General features: G+C 35.1%; 1 long non-coding RNA gene across 1 annotated transcript in view; it reads right to left on the bottom strand.

Moving 5' to 3' along the window:
- Positions 1 to 6123: 6123 nt before the first annotated feature.
- The window catches only part of LOC139085104 (uncharacterized), a 103561-nt gene continuing 83299 nt past the window's right edge, over positions 6124 to 26385 (bottom strand). The window contains exon 3 of the long non-coding RNA XR_011543150.1: positions 6124 to 6378. This is a non-coding gene — a long non-coding RNA (uncharacterized lncRNA). The remainder of the gene's footprint in view (positions 6379 to 26385) is intronic.

Below are 26385 nucleotides of genomic sequence, written 5' to 3' on the forward strand. Positions count from 1 at the left end.
CTAGATGAATCACTGTACCTGGCAATCAAAGTCATTCGGAACAGCTCGATTTTAGAATGAATTAGCACAAAAAATGTTAATAGTGCATTTATCTTAATTTTTCCTACAATGAAGCATGCCTGGAAAAGTTTCTCTAAGATTTCGTGTAAACCTGATTTTGTCTGCACTCAAATCTCAGTTCTTTATAAATGTCTCTTCTGATCATCCTTTTTATTTATGCCTTTTTTCTTTCTTATAATTCACGTTTTCTCCATTTATATTATACTTTATAATAACAATAACTATTATTTTTAATAACTTTTTTTCTGTAAACCACTCCTCAAGGAGATTGCATTCTAGTTGGGGGCTTTAGGGGAAGTCAGAAAAAAACAAGTACACAAATTAATAACAATTTAATGCCTAGTAATATTGGTAGTAGGAAAGAAACTATGGTAGGATGAGAAGCTGAAACTTAATAGGGAGGTATTGTTTTCCATGGAGTTGTCTCCCAGAAGAGGGTTTCTGTGTCTCTTCTTCTCCATTATATTATAGGGCTTTGTTCAATTGCTTGATGTCTGGAAAATTGTTGGCATTGTGAGTGTGTTTTGTGAGTGTGTGTGTGTACATACACACATACAGATACCTGGGATCTGCTAATACACGATATTATCATAGCTTGTGGTACCATTCCTTCAGAACTCAACTTATGTCACATCCTTTAGAAACCTGTCATCTTGTCTAAACTAGGTTACATTCTAACCCAGCATTCTCAAACATTTCTGCTTTACTGCTGTAGCAAAATTTACCACATTCTATCACAATTGACTGTTTCCTTGTCTCCATTAAACTCTAAGTATCTATCGGCAGAGATAATAATTACTTAGTTTTATATATATATAGCATCTGCTACAATGCCTGTTGGTGTGCTCAATAAATATTTACTGTTCATTTGTGATGAAAAGATTAAAGTTGGAGTGCCTGTGTATTTTATCCACTATGAAGTCACTGATTATTCCCACTTATAATTAACCACATCACAGAACCACCTACTAGATATATTTAACCTCACAAATGCACTATTTGAGCCATATACACTGCCTCTTGACCGCTCTTCCATTTTGTTCAAATACCCTATCTGGCAGAAATAGTTCTTGTGTCTTAGGAAAGCAAAAAATCTTAAATTACATTACTCTGAGGAATTTTCAACCTTTCACAAGTTATATAACATTGTCATTGACTTGATACTTATGAGATATTTGCATACCTGTAACTTCACTATTTTTTTCTGGAGGAAGATTAGCCCTGAGCTAACATCCACCACCAATCCTTCCCTTTTTGCTGAGGAAGATTGGCCCTTAACTAACATCTGTGCCCATCTTCATTTATTTTATATGTGGGACGCCTGCTCTAGCATGGCTTGATGAATGGTCCGTTGGTCCACGCCCAGGATCTCAACTGGAGAACCCAGGCTGCCGAAGTGGAGCACACAAACTAACAACTATGCCACCAGGCCAACCCCTGTAACTTCACTATTTTAAAGAAAGATGTGTGTAATAAACTAGATATTATTTCAAGAAACAAGAGCCAGACTTTTTCTTGGCAGAAATCCATTCAGACATTAGATTTGTTTTATTTGTTTAGTGACCCAAGTCTTTTTAAAAACCCTACATGTTTTTAAGCCACAAAGTTAATATATTTCTTTGTTGACAGGGCTTTTACTCTCACTTATGTTTCTACAAAATGGGAAAGTTGGTCATTTTCATTTTGCTTCCTTACTAGCCAGTTTCCCTTTGGAACATCAATATTAATATCAATATTAATAATTAATATTAATATTTAATTAATATCTCTGAAACATAAGTTTTTTCTCATAATTATATTTATTTAATATAAATGCAAAAAGAGGAAGATTGGAAACAGAGGTTTGCTCAGGGCCAATCCCCCTCACACACAAACACAGATCTTCGGGTGACCCAACTGAAGCATCTTTACTAGGTTTTACAACTATAACTTAAATAATTATTCTGTTTTATTATACACACATCCATATATATTATAGGTTATATATGTGTGTGTATATTTATCAGAAAACATGTCTAAATATTTACAAAATAAATCTACTAGAAAAAAACCGATTTGGTTTCCTAGTGGGCTTTGAAATGTTAATAAACTTAAAAAAACATTTCCTATGTCCTATGAGGTCCAGCCTCATGTTGTCCTGCACACATACGTGATTTTGTGTATTACCACTGTTTACCGAGCTCACTGTACTCCAGTCACATTGGTTTTCTCTCAGTCCCAGGAACTGCTAAGCTCTTCCCCTTTCAAAGCCCTATGGTTATCATCCAGGAAGACTGGCCCTTCAGGTCTTCTCATGCCTTCCAGGTCTCTGCATACATGGCATGAATATAATCTTTCACAGAGAAGCTTTATCTAGACACTCTAAGGGACTTACCCTTTGGTTTTCTTCATCAAAACCCCTAATTTCTTTCCTTCATGGCACCAATGACAATTCTTATTTATTTAAAGTATTTATTTCTTTAAATGATTGCCTTCTCTCCTCAAGAGAGTGTGCTCTCAATAAGAGCAGAGTCACTCTCTGTCATGTTCTCTATTAAAGCCCTATCAAACAGCATAGTATGTGGTACATGTGTACATCAGTACAATAAATCTTGGGTGATTTAATAATTAATGGGAAGAAAACCCATGAAACATATTGAGATTAAGTCTCTGATCATGGGAGATTTTTGCCTCTACATCTACAATCTCAACCTGACTGAAGTTTTACATGGTTTTGGAAGAGTCTGGGGCTGGCCCACTGGCATAGTGGTTAAGTTTGCATGGTCTGCTTTGGTGGCCTGGGGTTCACCAGTTTGGATCCTGGGCACGGACCTACACACAGCTCATCAAGCCATGCTGTGGCAGCATCCTACATAGAACTAGAAGGACTTACAACTAGGATATACAACTATGTACAGGGGCTTTGGGAAGAAAAACAAAATAAGAGGAGGATTGCTTGGCAACTGATGTTAGCTCTGGGCCAATCTTTCTCACCAAAAACCATGACTAAAATATATATATATTTATATATATATATATATATATTAATTTTATATATATATATATGTAATTATATATATGTAATGTAAGCAAACTGAAGAGTCAGTCTTCTAGGGATATGGGAAAGGGGATATACAGGTAATGGGAAAAGAAATGAATTAAACAATTAGATATTAAAATAATTACTAGGGAGCAAAAAGTGCTTATGTGAACATTCCAGGCTTAACTTACCATTCAGCAAACATTACTTGTGAGATCACTAGTTCCTAAACACTGTGCTTCTGTGCTTGAACCCATAAATACAGTGACAAACAATACTTCCAGAGAGACACTACTCTCATTGATTCAAACTTAAGGTTATCCAAGACCTGATATATCTTGGGTGCTCAAAAATTGTGGCAATGCTATTTCTAGAAAGAGATTTATTATATGAAGTATAAACAGAAGAATCAAATCAGGAGTCAAACAGAAGTCTCCTGAGGGATTTCTTCCAATTGACAGTTTATTTTTGACTCATAGAATTCTTTCTCCATTTATAGGTAGGATTTATTTTTACTTTATGGGTTTGTTTTGCAAATATTCTGTAATTTTTTGCATCTAAACATGAATTTGATTTACTTTTAAACATGACTGAAACAAAAACAAAAGTAAACAGAAAATATCACATAAAAATTAATACTAGAGAGTGTTTTTTTCATCATATTCAGTTGACTTTTGATAGAATGGAGAATAATTTCCTTGAGATAACTCATTCACTTATTTGTTCCTTCATTTCTTCATCCCACATATATAACAATTTCTTAATGGATCCTTTTTACCATATACTGTGTTAGCATGAAAAACAGATAAGGAGAATTATTTTTCTTTATCAATAAGTTAAGAATGTAGTCAGGGATTTATGGAGAGAGAAAGAGAATGAATCAGAGGCATCTAAAACTCCATTGCTTTAGAGTACTTGAAAGGAAAAATTAATAATACTGATTCTGTCAATATTAAAAATGTTGATATTTGGTTTATCATGGATTTTTAAATTAATTTTGTTTTTTCTCAAATATTTGATTAAATAAAATTTATCTCAATTACTGGTATTGTGTGTACGTGTGTATTCCCTTAAAGTTTTTGATGCAACTGCCTCATTCATCTCACATTAGTACCAGAAAGGAAGGAATGGAGAAAGAGAGGAATGGAGAAAAAGTCCAGATGAAATATAAGGATAGTGGTTGTAGTGGGTTGAATTGTGGCCCCAAAAGATATGTTCACATCATCCTGGAACCTGTGAATGTGACCTTATTTGGAAAAAAGTCTTTGCAGATGTAATTAAGTTAAGGATCATGAGCTGAAATCATCATGGTTTATCCACATGAGCCCTAAATCCAATGACAGGCATCTTTATATGATACACACAGAGAAGATACACATAGGGAGAAGAGGAGGAGGCCATGGAGAAATAGAGACAGAGTTGGTGTCATGCAACACACAGACCCATGAGAAGCTGGAAGAGGCAAGGAAGGATTCTTCCTCACAGCCATTGGATAGAGTGTGAGCCTCCAGAACTGTGGGAGTATAATTTTCTCATTTTTAAGCCACCGAGTTTATGGTAATTTGTTACAATAGCCCTAGGAAACTAATAACGTGGTGAAAAATGTGTTAAGCACTATAACACCACAGAGTAGGAAGCAATCAGTTGTGCTGAAGAGTCAAGAAATGCAAAACAGTTATGAAAAGGGGGCTACCAAAATGTATCTTCAGGGCTGTTATGACTTGAACAGATGTAAACAAATTGAGAGCAGCATGAAGGGGAGTCCAGGCAGGGGACACTAAGATCTGAAAGATAATTGGTGCTTAGGGTATGGTTGTTTGTGTGTGCTTGTGTTGTTAAGAATGAGTTTGGAGGCAAACTATCAACTGTACTTCATGTTATGCCAGTTTATCGACTATGATGTTATCTGGAGTTCATAACTCTGTGAAATTTTTAACAATTTTGTATAGTGAATAATACAGCTGATATATTAATGAGTTTATTTTTAATAAGGAATAGCAGAGACTAGAAACTAAGCATATTCACTTACATTTTATTATACATTAATATGATTAAAAACTGATGGAATTCCTAAATAAAAGCAGATATTATTAGTAGCATTAGCCAGAATAGATTTAATAACAAATGTTTTGCTCTAAACATTAGAACATCATGAATGAAATTACTATGTGGTCTGCTAATATGTATGTCTATAGATATAGATAGCAATATATATGTATGCATATACTGATATCTAAATCTAGATAGATAGAGATAGCTAGCTAGCTATGAAGGCATTTCTAACGTGCTGTCTTTCTTTATCTGAGTTCGGCTCTTTGATATATTTGATAGATCGAGAGTTTTAATTTTGTTTGCTTTGTTTGTTTGATTAGGTAAAGTCATGAAAGGTGAAGAATGGATTAAGCATGGTGCTTGCTGAAAGCAAAATGTTCCTTTAGCTGTTATGAAGCAAAGAGAGATCTATAAGCACTAGGAATCTATTGAATTTAGACCAGTGGAAAATGTTGCGTTTTTGTGTCGTTCTTTCTTTATCAATGGGGAAGATAGTACTGGGGTGACAAATCCTTTTCATTATGAAAAATAATATAATTAAAACCTGAAACATTGTGGGAATGTTCTCTATGTAATGCTTCATTTATTTCAGACACGTATTTCCCAGAAAGATTCAAAGTTCTAAGAAAACTCAGTCCTGGTAATCATATTCCAGGAATAGCTATTGCATCTTTAGAATAATCTAGTACTGCATTTTAACTTAAATCTTGAAATTAATATATGTCTAAATTGGGCTGATTAGGTATCAGTACGAGCATTTCTCATTTTATTGTGCTTCTCTTTATTATGCTTTGCAGATAGCGCATTTTCACAAGAGCCTCCAAAAGCAAAAAGATTATGACTTGCTGAAGGCTCAGATGATGGTTAATATTTTTTAGCAATTAAGGATTTTTTAATTAAGGCATGTACATTGTGTTTTTAGACATAATGCTATTGCACACTTTATAGTATAGTGTAAACATAACTTTTATATGTACTGAGAAACCAAAAAATTGATGTGACTTGGTTTATTGTGATATTAGCTTTATTACAGCAGTCAGGTACCAAACCCACAACATCTCCGAGGTATGCCTGCACACACAAAAACATGAGATATGCTTCCTATCCGTTTTTCTTCAGTGATTCCTTTTCCAGCGTGTATTCTTTGGTTGTGTTGTATTTCTGCCTTTTGTCTTCTCTACGTAGGTCACATTCTATTATGTCAGGATCAATGATCAAAAATGAAAACCATCTAGTAAGTCTTCTCTCTAGAATTAAAAACAAACAAACAAACAACTAAAAAACACAGTCAGGAAGCCAAGACTTTAGGTAGCAATATTTTCCACAATTTTTGAAGCAGCTTAGCAGTGCAACCACGTGGTAAGGAAAAAAAAAGGAAACTATCTTTGTTTTCTCACATTGTAGGTTTTAGCAGATGGTGCAAAGAATGAGTACAATGGGAACTTAAAAAAAATATGTTTCAGAGATTAAATTGGTGTTTGAGCCTGAGTCCCTTTATTATGAGTTTATGAAAACAACCGTAAACAAAATATTTAAGCCTAAGTTTATTCTGAACTACATTGGCTTAATAATATAAAACACATTTGAAGCAAAAGAAAAACATTCCAAAATGTTGGAATAAAAATTGATAATATGTTATGTGTTTAAAATGTCATAGGTTCTGCTCACAGAATTTTGCCTGGAGTTTCTCATTGAATTCTCCAAAAAAGCGCTATGAGATTAGTTTGATTATTATCCTCATTTTATTGATGAGAAATTAATATATGGAGTGGTGCAGTGGCTGCTTACTTCATGTATCTAGTACATAATTTTCAGGTTTAGAGACCAGTCAGCTCAACTCTAGAGACCATACTCTCTCAACACTGACTATGTTGTGTTTATCAATTGTTAGGTGGAAAATATTCCTTCTTTCTTTCAATCTACAAATATTAAATGAGTATGTACCACTGCCCAGATACAAATCTAGGAACTGTGTTATGGCACTGAACAAACCCGACAAGATACTGTGTCCTTACAAAACTTATATTCTACTGGAGGCAAAGGGATATTATTTCTATAGAATTTCCTTTTTTATCACCATGGTAGGCAATTAGCTAGCAACAAGAAGAGTAAAAGTTTGGTCGTATAATTTTGTAATCATATGTGTTATTTCATTCAACTAAGTAGGAAGAATAAAGAATAAATAATTTTTGTCCTGAAGTCAAAGAAATGGCAGTGAGAGTCTGATAATAACTTAGTGGTTCTCATCATAGATGAGCAATCCAAATGAATGAGCTTAGAAAAAGAGGTAGACTTGGGTTTTATTGCTTGAAAAGTCTATAAACAGATGAAAATGAAACTCTTGCATAGGAAGGATTTTTGGAATTTTCAGTACTCCCAAAAACGAAGAAGAGAAAGCCTCAAAGTTGGACACAAAACCTAGCAGATTTCTGGAGCAGATTCTAAAAATGATGACCAAATCAGGAGTATTATAATATAAAGGATGGCACAATGAAGAGGCAAATAAATAAAATATTGTATATAGTTAGAATTGATAAGTGTCAAGGAGAAAAATGAAGTAGAGAAAGGCCTTAGGATTGTTGGAGAAAACTGAAACTTTATGTAGAGTGGTGTATTAATTAAAGGAACACTGATTGTTCTAAGAAATAAACGATAAAGTATGTGGCAAAAATGAGATGAAAGTTTTGTTTGTTCGTACGGAGTCCAAATTAGTCTTCCTGGTCAGTGGTAATATTCCTCTAAATGATGATTTAGGAACCCTGTGTTTTTGTATCTTGAGGTTCTGGTGATTTGAACATCTGTATCAACCACAGAGATGGGGAGGGCCTGGGGAATATTGCATGGGAAGTTTTTATGTCAAAGAGACTGTAGTATGTAGTCTATTTGTGTACCCAGGAATATGAGGAAAACTGGTTATTAGTTAGAAGTACCCACAAATAGATTTTTAAAATATGCATTAGCTAGTCATTAGCTGGAAGTAACTGAAAATAGATTCTTACATAAAAACTATTAGGAGGAGGTCAGAAACAGAGGAGATTAGGAACTGAGGGGATTTTCAGATATTTAGGGAAAGAACATTCAAAGCAGAGAAAATGGTCAGATTGAAGGCCCTCAGGTGGAAACTTATTAGCGCATTTCATAAAGAGTACGGAATGTAACAGCAGAAGATCAGGGAAATAACGCCAGATCCTAAAGAACCTGTAGGTCATTTTAGGGTCTTGTTTTTCTCTTGGATGAGACAGAGTGTCATTGGATGGATTTCAGTAAAGGAACGATGTGACTGATTTAATATCTAACACAATCACTTTTGCTGCTTGTTGACTATAGATTGAAGAAGTCAAGGTTATAAAAAGGTAGATTAACTTGGAATCAATTGCAATAATGGAGGTAAGCAATAGCGATGGCTTGGCCCAGAGTGTGCAAAAGTCTAGGTTTTGAGAAATGATCAGATTCTGAATACATTTGGGGGATTTGATATGACAAATGAGGTGAAAAATTAAACAAGTATGATAGCCACTATTTTGCTTAAACAACTAAAAAAAATAAGAGCTGTAATTACTGAGAAAACGCAGGTTACGTTAGAAGTTCAGCTTTGGACATGATAAGTTGAAAAAGTTTGTTGCAATGGGTAGTTGGATATGAGTCTAATAATAAGGATGGGGGATTTGGGTGTCAACAGCAGACATTTATAGCCATGAAAAAGACTGAAATTACCAAGAGAGCACAATATGTTAATATATTGTATAATGTAAAAAACAGTCATTTGTGGAAAAGACTAGATATAAACAAATAGATGTTAATAAAAATGATGTTGACAAATACACGGACAAAGAGAACACATTAGTGGTTATCAGAGGGGAAGAGGGTTGGTGGGTGGGCATAATGGGTAAAGGGGCACATATATATGGTGACTGACAAATAATAATGTACACCTGAAATTTCACAATGTTATAAACTATTATGACCTCAATAAAATAAAATAAAATAAAATAAAATAAATTAAATGATGTTGATGATAACACTAGTACAACCCAATTTTTTTCATTTCTATTAGAAATGACATTGATTTTTGTCTTGAAATTTTGCTTAAAAAGAAAAAACTCAGTTGATGTAAAACGCCAGCATTTCCTAATGTACTCCAGGTTTACGAAAAAACTATTATCTGACTGAAACTAATTATTACAGATAGGAATTAACATTGACATTTTATCACCAGTTATAGATTTTATAATTTTACTACAGCCACCTCTTTAAGACATTAATAAGTTAATTTAATGAAACAAACTAGACTCAGGAACTGTGATACAGGTAATTTCCTTTGACATATTATAAATTCCACCATGTCATATTGTGGAAATCAATTTATTATTTTACAGTGCATGACTCCTTAACATGTTTATTTTACCATGTTGCTAAATGAAAACATTTAAAATTGAATACTCATTTCAGATATTTTTTTCTTAGTACAATAGAATAAATTTTATTATATGAAAATGTGTTATTCCATTGCAATTATAATCCTTTGTAAAAGATCTTCTTTAAATATAAATATACATTAAGTAAGCCTATTTTATGTTTTCCATTTTTAGGTTATATTTTCTTTCACACAGTTGTAATATTTTAATTATAATGTAAGAATTAATATTCAAATCAAATTATGACAATATATATTTTAATAATTCCTACGTTTAAAAAAATACTAGTGAATATATTGTTCTCCCTATTGTAGCCACTCTTCAGTGTCATGGTGGACTTCCACCCAAAATTTAGTTCAGATGTTGAGACTGATGATGAGACACACACACACACTCCCCCCCCCAAGAGGGTTTGAAAAGGTTTATTATTAACATGATGAGGGTTTCTGGAGAAAGTAGGGCAGACTTCCCAAACTGCTCCAAACAATGGCTTCCAGGCAAGAGAGTAGGAAAAGGAGACAGGCTTTGGGTTTTTATGAGTTTAGGGACCTAGGTAAGGGTTTCTGTGCAACTCAGGGCTTACGTGGTTTGACCTTCCCACTGGTAGCACAGCAGTCAGCATCGCTCCTTCCCATTAGCTTTCTCAGACGTGGGGCAGAGGGGGAAGAAAAAGGGATGAAGCTTAAAGGATGTCTGAGGCAAACAAAAAAGTGGAGTCGGACTCTTTAATGCACTCACTCTGAAGAAAAATGAGAAAACTATAATTTACTTGATAATTAGAATGTTTGTAGTATTATCACAAAAGACATAAAATTCTAAGACGAAAACTGTGGACTACTCTTAAGCATTTCTTTATGAAACGTTACTAATGGTATATGGTTTCTTTAGTATGATTGTTCTAAAAGTTGTTTTAAAAAAAAGAGGGTGAAATACATATTGCTGAATAATAAAACACCATTCTATAACTCTCTATAAGTTTATATTTAGATCTAAACTGACATCTGGATTTAGAGCTAGATAATTCTCTTCCTTTTAATTTACCTGTATAAAGTCTTAATTTTTAGTCCTTTTGGACATTTTGCATTCTTTCCCATATGAATTCTTTGTAGCTACTTAAACACACATGCACACACACACACACAGTATTCTTAATATTAATGTAATTCAATGGTAATTCACTTTAAAGGTTAAATGTTACCTCTCACTGATTTCTAAAAGTCTTGGGAAACTGCACGAAAGATTGCATTACTAAAAATCAAAGGTATATGCAAAGTTATAGTGGAAAGGAATTTAGTTCCTCCTTTTATGTAGCAGAGACGTTTCTCACCTGTTTCCAAATCCTACGGAATTGATTAGAGAATGATACTATGTGTGCATGTCTATATTTGATGTATTTGGTTGGAATTTTCACACTGGAGAAAGCTTGACAAAGACAGAACATGTCTACAAAAACCAACTTGTTTACTGGTAATTGGGTACACTCCCCTTGTATTACTGAAGTTGTAAATTTGAATAAAAGCTTTTCCCTTGTATCTCAGCCTTTCTTTGATGATTTGTTGCCAAGAGAATGACAGTAATGCCATCAATTTATTGTTATGACTAAAGCACTGGGAAGGCATTCAAATGCAGTTTGATACGGCATTTAAAGAAAAAATGCTTTAGTACATTTTATTATAGAATTATAAATCCTCTACCATTAAAATTTATGATGTGACAAAGACATGCTAGGTGCCATATTGTTAACCATAATTTAAGAAAGGTAATGTTTTAAAACTTGATCAAATTACCAATCACCTCTTTTTTGACATTTATACTTACAAGCTGATCATAAGATATAATGCTGACATGGATTTCATATATTTTACATTGCTTCTAAACCTTGTAAATTATTTAGCATATTTTTTGTTTTATCAATGTGTAAAAGACTTTGTGTATAATTAAGATGCTTACATTATTTCCCATAATCCTGTTTTTATTCAGAATTATGTATTTAGAGTAATATTATCAATGCTTTCTGTTCTCTAATGATGAAATGTTTAGAACTTGTCAGAATTTCAGAGGTATGGTACATCCATTTCTTCTTGGCAATTAAGCCCAGAGAGATTCACTAATTATTTGTTCATAGTACAGATCTCCTAATAAGAGCATTTCACTCTAATAAAAGAGAGCTTTTCCCTCCTATGTTGCTTGGAAAATGGAAACAGGATATAGTAGACACTTAGATACTTAGTATGATTAAAAAGATACTGAAAGTTTCCATTTACTGAAAATACCCTCTCCCCGTAGCCTGAGGAATATAGCTTCAGGACAGAAAATTCACAAAATAAACAACAAAACTAAAGATTATTTCATTATTATATATTATCATATATACATGGATCTAAAAGCATTAATTAATTAATTAATTAGGGCATATTAATATGCTTGTAGTTTAATAGGTCTTCAAGCTCATATTTTAAATAAGTTATCATATATAAGAAATCATCAGTCACTTCATAACTGTTCTTTTCTCACAGCAAGCAAATCATTCAGAAAACCATGCTTTTATAGTAATCAACATTTGGCAAGTATCCAGTTGCTACACTTATTTCTGCAATATCTTTAAAAATAATAAAATGTTTGATCATCTTTATAGAGTGCCACCATTTCCTGGACTGCCTCAAAAGATTTTTGAAAACAGAAATACTTTATATCAAATTTGCAGTGGTTAATACATTCTCAGAATACATGCAACTATACATTCACACCTGAAACAAAGTATATCAAAATATAAAGAATGGAAAGTTTACTAATACCCACAATGTAGGAAAAAAATTCAAAATCCCCTTTTAAAATAGTGTTATTTAAATTGCAGTCCCTTACTTGAGCATATATTATAAATTACTTTAAAAAATAAACAAGTTATATTGGTACAGGGCATTGCCTACAAGACAGGTAAAAATTTTCCATTATTAAGATGAGGAAAGTGAAGGTCAAGAAAAACTACTTGTTTATTAGAGGTGGAAGAAGTAGAATTGGTCCTTCCGACTCTAATCTCCATGCAATTTCTGGGTAAAGATTGTGAGTTGATGATCTAAAGTTATTTCAAAATGGCTGGAAGGAAGAGTTTGAAACTGGAGAAGTAAACACTGGCAAGGTCATGCAGAGTCTTTGACCCACAAAGATTTTAAAATACTGCATCATTTGCAACTCACATAATGAATGCCTGCCATAGCCAATAAAGTTGAAAAGTGGATTGGAGGCAGCAGATGGTTTTAATATTGGAGTAACAATAATATTTGCTATAGAAAAAGCTGACTTTGGAAAATGAACAAGGCAAGACGAAAGGCAAATATTCAAGTTGAGAGGATGTAATCCTAATCTAAACGAGACTTGATAATGGCCATTTAGAAGTTAGAGTAGATAAGAATTTCACTGATGTATTTCACATTTATTTTTATGGTCTTACTTTACATCATACAGCAGTTTTCAACAGCATTTTCCAGTTTCCATATCTTTCTTCTCTGGTTTACTACAGTTCAGGTTCCTCCTGTGGCTGTGCTGCATTCACATGCTCTGAGCATGTAGTCTAGCTCCCAAGAACCTATACTTCACTAAAGGTTTAGCAGGCTACCACTTTCCTCAGTTTACCCTAGATATGCAAGTGAGTGCTAGGCAAGATACCTGTATCCAGAAACATTACGATAGAAATTGGAAGCCTTTGTAACATCATGTGACATCTAGAAGGCTCATGAAAGATTAACTGGGTGTCTTAAATTGCAGGTAGGCTACCATAACCCAGCTTCAAGATGTAGATGATAATTGAGGATCAAAGCAGGTAGAATATATGGTCCAGGAACCAAGGTGTGGAAGCAAGCGTGGCCCCAATTGCCATTAGTTCCAATGACCCACTGGGGGACTTTGTGTTTCTAATCCTTCAATTCTATGCTCTATAGGGTTAAAGATCTGGTCCCAAAGTGGGTGCCATTCTTGCCAGGAGACACAGTAAGGTCCTAATGAGCTACCTACTATAGCTGCCACTTGGGCATTTTGAATGCCTGGTTTCCAGAGACCAGGAAGGGAGTAGCAAAACAATTATTCTGGCACATATATCTTATCCAGATTACAAGAGACAGCGGAATTTTTTTTTTCCACAATAGGAGCAGAGAGGAATATTGGTGAGATCCTGTTTGGATAGCACTTTGTGTTACCTTGCCAAATTGTGAAGCTCAATGAGCCTGTGCAGCAACCCCCTTCCTCATGAGATTTTCAGCATCAGGGTGTTAGACTCCATAGGAATAAGCTTTTGGGTCACAGCGCCAGATTAACAAAATCATAGAAATGAAAACAAGGGTGAAGAAAATGGGTAGTGGAGGAAAAGAAAGTGAGTACCAGTTGTGGTCCTGAGACCAACTGCAGTGGTGGGGGCTATAGTTTATCCACTTAAACTCCTTTTTCTAAGTTTCACGTGGAAGCCATGAAAAAACTGCTCCATAAATATAGATGCAATTTGTTATATGCAAGAGGTGCATGTTTCTCCTTCAGATTTCTATTTCAGAGGGAAACTGCTGTGAGTAATGTAGTAAACAGATAGTCTTTTGCTTCTGCACCATTGAAATCTACCATTAATCCTCCTGCCAAAGTCAAACTATTTCCAGGATGTTCCTAGTCAATGACTGAATGAGGGTACTAGAGCTGGTTAACTCATGTACATCATGGACCACTCTAATGAACAGTCTTTGCTTTAGAGCTCTTCAGGGGCCTCGCTAATGTTCTTTCAGAGCCACACTGCCCTTTAGGGCTTTTTCTACCCAATCCTTCCTCCTTACCCCTCTCCTTTTACAAGTGTCAGACTTGTATCACAGTCTGAAAGCTTTCCCCACTGATTCCTGCTCCCTCTCCCCTTAAACCTGAACAAGTATTTCCTCTAACAAATCTCCTATATTTCCAATTTTGTCTCAGCATCTGTTTCTTAAAGAACCCAAACTGCCACACAAAGGTACTAGGCTCCTGATAATATCTCTAAAATTTGAAGAATTGCCTCAGGAACTTTGGAAAATACATTTAGATTAGGGGGAGTCAGGTAGATAAAAAGAGACATGGGCTTTTTTTGGTACTATAATATTTGTTGAGTGTGCCTATTAAAATTCTGCTAACCTAACTCCTCCATAGATTTGAAATAATAAAGTGTTAATGTATTAGCAACTTATTTATTCAAGAAAATAATAAAATATTTAACATACTGCATGATGTTTTCAGAATATTTTTCTTAGTGTTTTGGGGCAGGGTCTAGAATAATGGGGAAATAAAGTTACATTTAATAAAGATATAGAAAAGTGTTCTGGAAATACATAAATTGTAGAGGGTCTGCTTTAGATGAATAGTTTCCATTGTGAATTAACTCCAGTGTTATTTTGCCATTTTAAAATTATTTTAGACTTTTAGTTTATCATCTATAAATAATGTACCTTGCAATCTACATGTTTCAGTTCATATTATGAAAAAAATACTGTTTTCCCCTGGCTGAAAATCATAACTGGCTGAAAAAAAGCAAATGTAATATCTTTAGTAGGTGGATAATTGGATTTCCCCAAGCCTGAAACAGTAAATTATTATTAAACAAAGAGCTCTTTTTCCTTGTCATCATAGTCACTCTTTCATGTTTATATAAACATGCTAAAAAACGTCTTCTCTCAAAATGTCAGTCTTATAAGTAGAGTAAGCACATTGGAGCAATATGAAAATAGTCATTAGGGAAATGCAAATCAAAATCACAATGAGACACCATTTCACACCCACTAGGATGTCTATAATCCAAAAAGACAGACAAAAAGTTTTGGAGAGACTGTAGAGAAACTGGAACCCTCAGACATTGCTGATGGGATTGTAAAATGGGGCAACTCTTTTGGAAGATAAATTGGCAATTCCTCAAAATGTTAAATATATAGTCTACTCCTAGCTATATACTTAAGAGAAAGGAAAACATATGCCCACACAAAAACTTTTACACAAATGTTCATAGCAGTATTATTCATAATATACAAAAGTAGAACCACCCAAATATCCATCCATGATAAATGAATAAACGAAATGTCATATATTCATACATGGGATATTATTGGCAATAAACAGAACAGAATATTAATACATGGTACAACATGGATGCACTTCAAAAACACTATGCTAAATTAAAGAAGTCAGTCACAAAAAAATCACATACTGAATGAGTCAATCTGTATAAAATGTCCAGAATAGGCAAATCTACATATAGAGATAAAGTAGATTAATGGTTGCCTAAAACTGGGAATAATTCAGCACATTTTCTACATTTGTTTTAGAGTTTGTTTATAGTTTAAAAACTTTAAGTTTGTCTTGGAGTATTTTGGCTAAATATTATTTTATTCTTTTGTTTAATTTTGTATTTTAGATTTCAAATGTTGGAGGATGATTATTTTTGTTATGAAGAATATAATTAAAATTTTCTTATCAAAAATACATGCTTCCTACCACCTATGTATAAAAAAGTAGATACCTTTTTATTATACCACTGTTCGTATTGCTCAACGATTTCAAATTTATCATCACAATCACTGTTTGGCATCTATGAAGCCCATTACAGTCTATCATTGATTTTCAATTATTATTTAATTATTAAAACCAACGAATTATGAATGTAAGTGATAATCCCAAATCTTTATTATGTGAATTCTGGACACAATACTCATGGACAAACTATTATCCAATTAATCTTGTTTAGAAGAAGTAATTCATACACACTTAAGCTATACACAAATTTTGAGTGTTTGTGTTCAGGGTTATTGATATCCCCTTCATGAACTAAAGCCATGCCAATATGAGAATCCTAACAAACTTTAGTAGAGCTTGAGAACAGAACAAGAAAAGGATGTGTTGAATTCTCCAACTACAGTTGTGTATTTGTGTACTTCTCCTTCTAGCTCATTAGGTTTTGCTTCATGCATTGAGTCTCTGTTGTTTGGTGAATACACAATTAGGATCTTTATGTCTTCATGGTGAATTGATTAATTTATCAGTGTACATTGTCCCTTTTTGTTTCTAGTCTTTTATCCGTTCTTAGGTCTACTTCTTTGGATAGTAGTATACCCACCCTTACATTGTTTGCTTAATATTTGCATGATATACCTTTTTCCGTCCTTTTGCTTTGAATCTACCTTTGTTACTGAATTTGAAGTGTCTCTTGTACATGGCACATAGTTTGGTCATATTTTTTCTCCACTCTCTCAGTCTCTCTTTGATTGGCTATTTGGACCATTTATATATAATCATTGACATGTTAGCTCTTAAATCTGTCATTTTACTGTTTTTCTGTGTGTGTTTCCTCTGCTGCTTTTTCTTCTGTTCCTCTCTTCTTGCATTCCCGAGTTACTTAACACTTTTTGTGTTTTTTGAATATATTTTTCGTATATTTTCCTTACTGGTTGCTCTGGGTATTGCAATATACATAATTGACTTATTACAGTCTACTGGAATCAACATTTGAGTAAAGTATGAAAGCATCATTTAGGTCCCTTTACTGTCCCCACTTTAAAATATCATTGTCATGATTATCATCTAGTGTTATAATTTTTTCCAATCATTAAATATCATTTATAAAACCCAGGAGGAAAAGACTACTAATTGCATGTGCATGAATTTCTGCTCTTTCTGTTCTTTTTTCCTTCCTGATGCTCCAAAACGTTTTTATCATTTCCTTGCTTTTTCACTAACTTCCTTTAGCCAATCTTTAGGGAAAGGTGTGCTAGTGACAAATCCACTTAGTTTTCCATTGTCTAAGTGTGTTTTTATATACTTTTTATTCCTGAAGAATAGTTTCGATGGTTATAGAACTCACAATTGACAGTTCAATTCTTTCAACACTTGAAAATTTTGTAGTGCTTTCTTGTGGCCTCTATGGCTTCAGGTGACAAAACTGCTCTCATTAGAATTAGTATTCCCTTACAGGTGATACTTCATCTCTCCTTCACTGCATTCAGACTTTTCCTTTGTCCTTTATTGTTAAAAATATAATTAGTATGTCTCTTGGAATTTTTGGGGTGTTTACTGTTTGGAATATGTTCAACATTTTGAGTCTGTATGTTTGTGCCTTTCATCAAATTTCTGAAATGTCCAACCATTACTTCTGTGAATACTCTTTCAGCTCCATTTTCTTTCTCCTACCATTCTTTGTCTTTGATGACACAAATGCTGATCTTTTGTTATTTTCCCACAGATCTCTGAGTCTCTGTTCATTTCTGTTTTCATTCTACATTTCTCTGTTATTCAGATTGAATGAATTCTGTCCATCTGTCCTCCAGTTCACGGATTTTATCCGGTTGTCTGTACCCTACTATCAAGCCCATCTAGCAAATTGTTTTGCTGTCATTTAATCTTTAGTTCCATCTTTTTTGTCTATTTCTATAACTTTTATTGAGGCTTTCCCATTTATTTGTTTCAAGAATATTGATTTTTGAAGCACTTTTACGAAAACTTCAAAATTCTTGTCAGATAAATCAAACATCTCATTCATTTCAGTGTTGTCTATCACGTGTCCTTTCTTAAACAAGTTGTGATTATCTTGGTTCTTGGTATGATGGAGGATTTTTGATTACATCCTGGACATTTGTCAGAAGACTCTTGGCCCTATTTAAATCTTTTATTATAGAAGGAAGTCATCATGTTTGGGTTTAGCATGCATTTTCCAGCCTACTTTTGTTTGCTGTGTTTCAATGAACATTTAAACTTCAGGACTTTTGCATATTATTTTTGGTCTGCTTGGCTCATCTGGTGCCTCTGGGGATTTCACTATTCAATTCTTAGAGGTGCCACCTTACCTGACAGAAAGGGTGTACCTGGGCCAGGCATCAGTGTGTCTTCCAGTGAAGGAGGGGAGGCTCAGAATTGCAGAGATGAAGAGCCTTCCAGGGCTGGACAATTGTATTGGTCAGCTCTGCTCTGGCTTTGTTGGACGCAGACTGCATGCTGGGATGGGTAGATTTTGTGGCAGCCCTCCCTCACCAGTATCTCCCTGGAGTTTATCTATTTCTAAATTTTGTTTAATTGCTTAGAATCCCAGTTAACTATATAAAATAATTATTTTCATAACATATTAATGTAATTATCCATAGACACTGTCTCTTCTGTCTAGAATTTTAATCAGAATCTTAGATTTCAGAAATTCCAACACTGCTATCTCAATTAATTTGCTTAAAATGTAAAATATTCGACTTGGTCTTAAGAAGAAAGTCTCAAATCTATTATAATACCTAGGGCTCATTAATAGCCTTATGCAGTTTTTGAAGATGAAGTTCTCTTATTTTTCTGCAAACCTGACTTGTCATTGGGCACATTGACAGCATAAGCTTTGAATGTAAAGACAAGTTAGAAGCAATAGCATGGTAGGACTACACATTCATTCATTGTCCCAGCATGGAGATAATGCAATCTGAAGGGTAAGAATCCCCTGGTCTGGAGTCAGGAAGACCTGGGCTCAAACATTGGCTTGCCCATCTTAACTATACAGGCTTCATCAATCTACATAATCTCTCCAGACCTCTTTACTGCTAAATAGTGGATAATAATATACACCTCTAGGCAAGTGATGTCTTAAATGATTAAATGTAGGATACTCCCTTTCATCAATTCTCACTCAGTACCATTAGGGAAAAAGAATTTTTCTTTGTTTGTTTGAGGAAGATTAGCCCTGAGCTAACAACCTCTGCCAATCCTCCTCTTTTTGCTGAGGAAGACTGGCCCTGAGCTAACATCTGTGCCCATCTTCCTCTACTTTATATGTGGGATGCCTGCCACAGCATGGCTTGATAAGCAGTGTGTAGGTCTGCACCCAGGGTCCGAACCAGTGAACCCTGGGCCGCCAAAGCAGAACATGCAAACTTAACCGCTGCACCGCTGGGCTGGCCCCAGGGAAAAAGATTTTGCACCATGGTCAAATGTGATGTGACTACACCACAGTTTGAGGAAAGTAATAAACTGAGAGGTTGCTGCTTTTTTTGCCTTCTATGAATGCAAAGACATCAAATTTCCAAGAGTCTTCAACTATTTGTGACTGAAGAATCATAGCAAGGAAGTGACTAAAATTGTAGAAGCAGCAACTGAAGGAATCCCCAGTTCCTCTAAAGAGCCCATTTCAACAGCGCCTGTTTCAGAGGGAGCTAACCTTGCTGAGGGAAGTAGTAATGGTAGCACAGATGGATGTGAATAAAAGCGAGTACCGAAGTAGCCCCATTAAATGTAATTGTTCGTCCTGATAACTCATCATATAAAACTGTCTCTTGTAAAGTAAAATTTACAGCTGTAGAAGTCTACTTCTGCCTAAATATTGTTCACTTATAGAGAATTAATAGTTTTGAATAATTACCCTCAAAATTTTTTAGCAAGGTAACTTTCACTGAGGGGAAAGAAATTGAATTAACAGTTGAAAGATTTTTCTTCTGCCCTGGGCCATGGGGTTTACTTAAATCAGAACCGAAGATCATCCTTCGCCTCTAAACTCTGCTAAGGATTTGTTTATAAGACTAAAATACATGTGAATTTTTATTTCCAACTATGTTTCTTCAGAGAAAACTTAAGTCATGGAAGAAAAATGCACTCTCCAGAGACCTACTTCAGAAACGCTACCTCCACATTTCTCCTCTGATTCTTAGATACAATCAAATTTGCAGAACATTGGGTAAATCATTGCATAAGCCGGAAAGACACATTTCCTTCTAAAAGGCATAATTTCCGCATACATTTATTCATTTATTCAGTAAAAATTTACAAATAGCTACTCTATACTAGAGGCTTTTCTACATGCTTGGAATTAACTAATGAGTAAGACATCAAATAAAGTCGCTCTCTTTGGGGCCGGCCTGGTAGCACAGTGGTTAAGTTTGTGCACTCTGCTTCAGTGGTCTAGGGTTAGTGGGTTTGGATCACGGGCACAAACCTACACACTGCTCATCAAGCCATGCTGTGGCAGTGTCCCACATAGAAAACAGAGGAAGACTGACACAGATGTTAGCTCAGCGACAATCTTCTTCAAGCAAAAAGAGGAAGACTGGGAACAGATTTTAGCTCAGGGCCAATCTTCCTCACCAGAAAAAAAAAAAAATTCCTCTCTTCATGGTACTTACCCCCTAGTAGAAGGGAGAAGTATTAAACAGTAAATCTATCTGTAAAATAAATTGGGATTTTTTTGTTGTTTCTTTTTTTCAGGGGAAGATTCATCCTAAGCCAATATTTCTCCTTTTTCTTCTTTCCCCCCTCAAAGTCCCAGTACATAGTTGTAAGTTCTTCTGGTTCTTCTGTGTGAGCTGCCACCACAGCATGGCTACAGACAGACAAGTGGTGTGGTGCCATGCCTGAAAGTGAACCTCGGCTGCCGAAGTGGAGTGAGCCAAACTACTAGGCCATCAGGGCTGGCTCAAATAAATTGTGTTTTTAATAAATTATTTAGTGTGATAGAGGTAATAAGAGCCACAAAAAATAACTGAAATGTTAGAGACTTACAGTTGAGTATTAAATATGTCTTCGTAAGAAGGTGACATTTCAACAAAGATTTGAAAGAGGTAAGGTTGTTAAGCTAAGTGCATATCTAGGAAAAGAATATTCTAGGCAAAGAGAAATAACTAAGCAAAATCCCTAATGTGGTTGTGTTATTTGTATTTTCAGGCAACTTCAAGAGTACAGAGAAGTTGAAACATTGTACGCAAAACGGTATATTCATTAAGATGTCCCAGGGTTCATGGAAGTGGATTGTGATGGTTAATTTTATGTGTCAACTTGACTGGATCACAGATTTCCCAGATATTTGGCTAAATGTTATTTTTAAGCGTGTCTGCGAGAATGTTTCCAAATGAAATTAGCTTTTGAATTGGGATACTCAGTAAAGCGATTTGCCCTGACCAATTACGTGGGCATCATGTAATCCACTGAGGACCTGAATAGAACAAAAAGGCAGCGGAAGGAAGAATTCTATTCTTCCTGCCTGACTACTTGAGCTGGACATTGATTTTCTCCTGTCCTCTGTACTTCTGGTTCTTAGGCCTTCAACCTGGACTGAGATCTACATCATCAGCCCTCCTGCTTCTCAGGCCTTTGGACTCTGAATTATACCACCAGCTTTCCTGGCTCTTTAGCTGACAGTAGATCATCAGATCATGGGACATCTTAGGCTCCATAATTGCGTGAGCCAATTGCTTATAATAAACATTTCCTATATATATATATATATATATATATATATATATATATATATATCTCGTATTGGTTCTGTTTCTCTAGAGAACTCTAATACAGAGGCATATCATTCCTGGATCTTGAAGACTATTATTAGAACTTTGACATTTGCTTTTATTGTAAGTAAAATGGAAGACACTGGGATTTTGAGCAGAGAATGACATGATATGAATTAAATTCACAAAGAATCTTTTTTTTTTTAAGAATGGACTGTAAGGGAACAAGGAGAGAATCAGAAAGACTTTTGGGAGATTACTGCAGTAATTCAAGAGAGAGAGAATTGTGTGTGACAGCTGGATGTTAGTGATGGAGTAGACAAGATATGATTTGGGATATATTCCAAAGGTGGAGCCATTAGCATTTTCTGATAAGATGCTGCATGTTAAGTGTAAGAGAAAAAGGCGAGTCAGTATGATACTGAGTATCTTAGTTTGAGTAACTAGAGGGAATGAATTAACCTCTTACAGAGATGGGGAAGGAAGATGGAATTAAAAGACTAGGAATACAGTAGCTCATCCAGCTGTATGTAACTGTGCTCTTTTTTTATATGTAAGCTGCATGTGTACTTTTAGGGAAGAAAAATATTAATACCTGAAAATTCTTTCCTTATCACTCTTTTAGAAATCCATCTTGCCCCTTGGCTATATATGTTTCCATGGCTTAGGGAAAAAAAGGTAAAAATTAATCCATTGAACTTCCCACAATTTCAGACTGGAGGAAAATATCTCAAGATTTCAGATCACTTCCCTACTTTTCTATATAGATCTTCTTATAATTCCTATAGGGTATTGGCAATGGACATAACCTTTCTAACCTTTCTGTGAGGAGTCCTAATTTTTTTAAGTAAGCAACACCTGCTAAATGGAGTATTCAGATTATCATCTTTGCTCAGGTGGCTGGAAGCAATGAGTAATCACTAGATATTACTTGATATTATATTTGCTTGGGTAGTATTCTCCAAATTTCACAACAATCCATCCATATGAAATGATGCTACAGGCATTGCACATTGTAATAAATTATAGAGAATATGGGGGAATCTATATGGAACTTGGTAAGTAACACAATTAAATTTTCTTTATACTATATGACTATGATAAATGTAAAGTGTTAGAATAGATATTAAAATAAAACATGTATAAAAATCCAAATGAAACCTTTTCAAATTTATAATAAACATATTTACTGCAATTGTGTGTGTGTGTGTGTGTGTGTGTGAGGAAGATTGGCTCTGAGCTAACGTCTGTTGACAGTCTTTTTGCTTGATGAAGATTGTCCCTGAGCTAACATCCTTGCTGATCTTCCTCTCTTTTCTATATGAGACCCCGCCACAGCATGGCTTGATGAGTGGTATGTACATCCATGCCCGGGATCCTAACTTGTGAACCCTGGGTTGCCAAAGTGGAGTGCACGAACTTAAACACTATGCCAGAAGGCAAGACCCTAGACTTTTTATTTTTTTTAATTAATGTTATGATAGATTACACCCTTGTGAGATTTCAGTTGTACATTTTTGTTAGTCATGTTGTGGGTGCACCATGTCCCCCTTTGTGCCCTCCCCCCACCCCCCCTTTTCCCTGGTAACCACCGATCAGATCTCCTTGTCAATATATTAACTTCCACCTATGAGTGGAGTCATATAGAGTTTGTCTTTCTCTGACTGGCTTATTTCACTTAACATAATACCCTCGAGGTCCAACCACGTTGCTGCGAATGGGCCAATTTTGTCTTTTTTTATGGCTGAGTAGTATTCCATTGTGTATATATACCACATCTTTATCCAATCATCAGTTTCTGGGCATGGAGTTTGGTTCCACGTCTTGGCTATTGTAAATAATGCTGCGATGAACATAGGGGTGCAAGGGACTCTTGGGATTTCTGATTTCAGGTTCTTACGATAGATACCCAGTAATGGGATGGCTGGGTCATAGGGTATTTCTATTTTTAACTTTTTGAGAAATCTCCATACTGTTTTCCATAGTGGCTGTACCAGTTTGCATTCCCACCAACAGTGTATGAGGGTTCCTTTTTCTCCACAACCTCTCCAACATTTGTCACTCTTGGTTTTGGATGTTTTTGCCAATCTAACGGGTGTAAGGTGATATCTTAGTGAAGTTTTGATTTGCATTTCCCTGATGATTAGCGATGATGAACATCTTTTCATGTGTCTATTGGCCATATTCATATCTTCTTTTGAGAAATGTCTGTTCATGTCCTCTGACCATTTTTTGATCGGGTTGTTTGTTTTTTTGTTGTTAAGCCATGTGAGTTCTTTGTATATTATGGAGATTAACCCTTTGTCGGATAAGTGGCTTGTAAATATTTTTTCCCAATTAGTGAGCTGTTTTTTTGTTTCAATCCTGTTTTCCCTTGCCTTAAAGAAGCTCTTTAGTCTGATGAAGTCCCATTTGTTTATTCTTTCTATTGTTTCCCTCAACTGGGGAGTTATGGTGTCCGAAAAGATTCTTTTGAAACTGATGTCAAAGAGTGTACTGCATATATTCTCTTCCAGAAGACTTATTGTTTCAGGCCTAATCTTTAGGTCTTTGATCCATTTTGAGTTTATTTTGGTGTGTGGTGAAAAAGAATGGTCAATTTTCAATCTTTTGCATGTGGCTGTCCAGTTTTCCCAGCACCATTTGTTGAAGAGACTTTCTTTTCTCCATTGTAGGCCCTCTGCTCCTTTGTCGAAGATTAGCTGCCCATAGATGTGTGGTTTTATCTCTGGGCTTTCAATTCTGTTCCATTGATCTGTGGACCTATTTTTGTACCAGTACCATGCTGTTTTGATCACTGTAGCTTTGTAGTATGTTTTGAAATCGGGGATTGTGATTCCGCCGGCTTTGTTTTTCTTGCTCAGGATTGCTTTAGCAATTCGCAGTCTTTTGTTGCCCCATATGAATTTTAGGATTCTTTGTTCAATTTCTGTGAAGAATGTTCTTGGGATTCTGATTGGGATAGCATTGAATCTGTAGATTGCTTTAGGTAGTATGGACATTTTAACTATGTTTATTCTTCCAATCCATGTGCATGGAATGTCGTTCCACCTCTTTATGTCGTCATCAATTTCTTTCAAGAAAGTCTTGTAGTTTTCATTGTAGAGATCCTTCACTTCCTTGGTTAAGTTTATCCCAAGGTATTTTATTCTTTTCGTTGCAATTGTGAATGGGATTGAGTTCTTGAGTTCTTTTTCTGTTAGTTCATTGTTAGTGTATAGAAATGCTACTGATTTATGCACGTTAATTTTATACCCTGCTACTTTGCTGTAGTTGTTGATTATTTCTAACAGTTTTTCTATGGATTCTTTGGGGTTTTCTATATATAAGATCATGTCGTCTGCAAACAGCGAGAGTTTTACTTCTTCATTGCCTATTTGGATTCCTTTTATTTCTTTTTCCAGCCAAATTGCTCTGGCCAACACCTCCAGTACTATGTTGAATAGGAGTGGTGAAAGTGGGCACCCTTGTCTTGTTCCTGTCCTCAGAGGGATGGCTTTCAGTTTTTGTCCATTGAGTATGATGTTGGCTGTGGGTCTGTCATATATGGCCTTTATTATGTTGAGGTACTTTCCTTCTATACCCATTTTACTGAGGGGTTTTATCATAAATGGGTGTTGGATCTTGTCGAATGCTTTCTCTGCATCTATTGAGATGATCATGTGGTTTTTGTTTTTCATTTTGTTGATGTAGTGTATCACGTTGATTGACTTGCGGATGTTGAACCATCCCTGTGTCCCTGGTATAAATCCCACTTGATCATGGTGTATAATCTTTTTGATGTATTGCTGTATTCGGTTTGCCAGAATTTTGTTGAGGATTTTTGCATCTATGTTCATCAGTGATATCGGCCTGTAGTTCTCCTTCTTTGTGTTGTCCTTGTCAGGTTTGGGGATCAGAGTGATGTTGGTTTCATAGAATGTGTTAGGGAGTACTCCATCTTCCTCAATTTTCTGGAATAGTTTGAGAAGAATAGGTATTAAGTCTTCTTTGAATGCTTGGTAGAATTCTCCAGAGAAGCCGTCTGGTCCTGGACTCTTATTTTTGGGGAGGTTTTTGATTACCGTTTCTATTTCCTTACTTGTGATTGGCCTATTCAGATTCTCCATTTCTTCCTGATTCAGTTTGGGGAGATTGTAGGAGTCTAGGAATTTGTCCATTTCTTCCAGGTTGTTCAATTTGTTGGCATATAGTTTTTCATAGTATTCTCTTATGATCCCTTGTATTTCATTGGTATCTGTTGTGATTTCTCCTCTCTCATTCCTAATTTTATTTATTTGCGATTTCTCTCTTCTTTTCTTGGTGAGTCTGGCTAAAGGTTTGTTGATTTTGTTAATTTTTTCGAAGAACCAACTCTGTTTCATTGATCCTTTCTATTGTCTTTTTTGTTTCAATATCTTTATTTCTGCTCTTTTTTTAATTATTTCCCTCCTTCTACTGACTCTGGGCTTTGTTTGTTCTTCTTTTTCTAGTTCTGTTAGGTGTCGTTTGAGGTTGCTTATGTGAGCTTTTTCTTGTTTAGTGAGGTGAGCCTGTATTGCGATGAATTTCCCTCTTAGGACTGCTTTTGCTGCATCCCAAATGATTTGGTATGTCGTGTTCTCATTTT

The sequence above is a fragment of the Equus przewalskii genome, chromosome 8 (assembly GCF_037783145.1).
Source record: "Equus przewalskii isolate Varuska chromosome 8, EquPr2, whole genome shotgun sequence".
In the NCBI taxonomy this organism is placed as follows: Eukaryota; Metazoa; Chordata; class Mammalia; order Perissodactyla; family Equidae; genus Equus; species Equus przewalskii.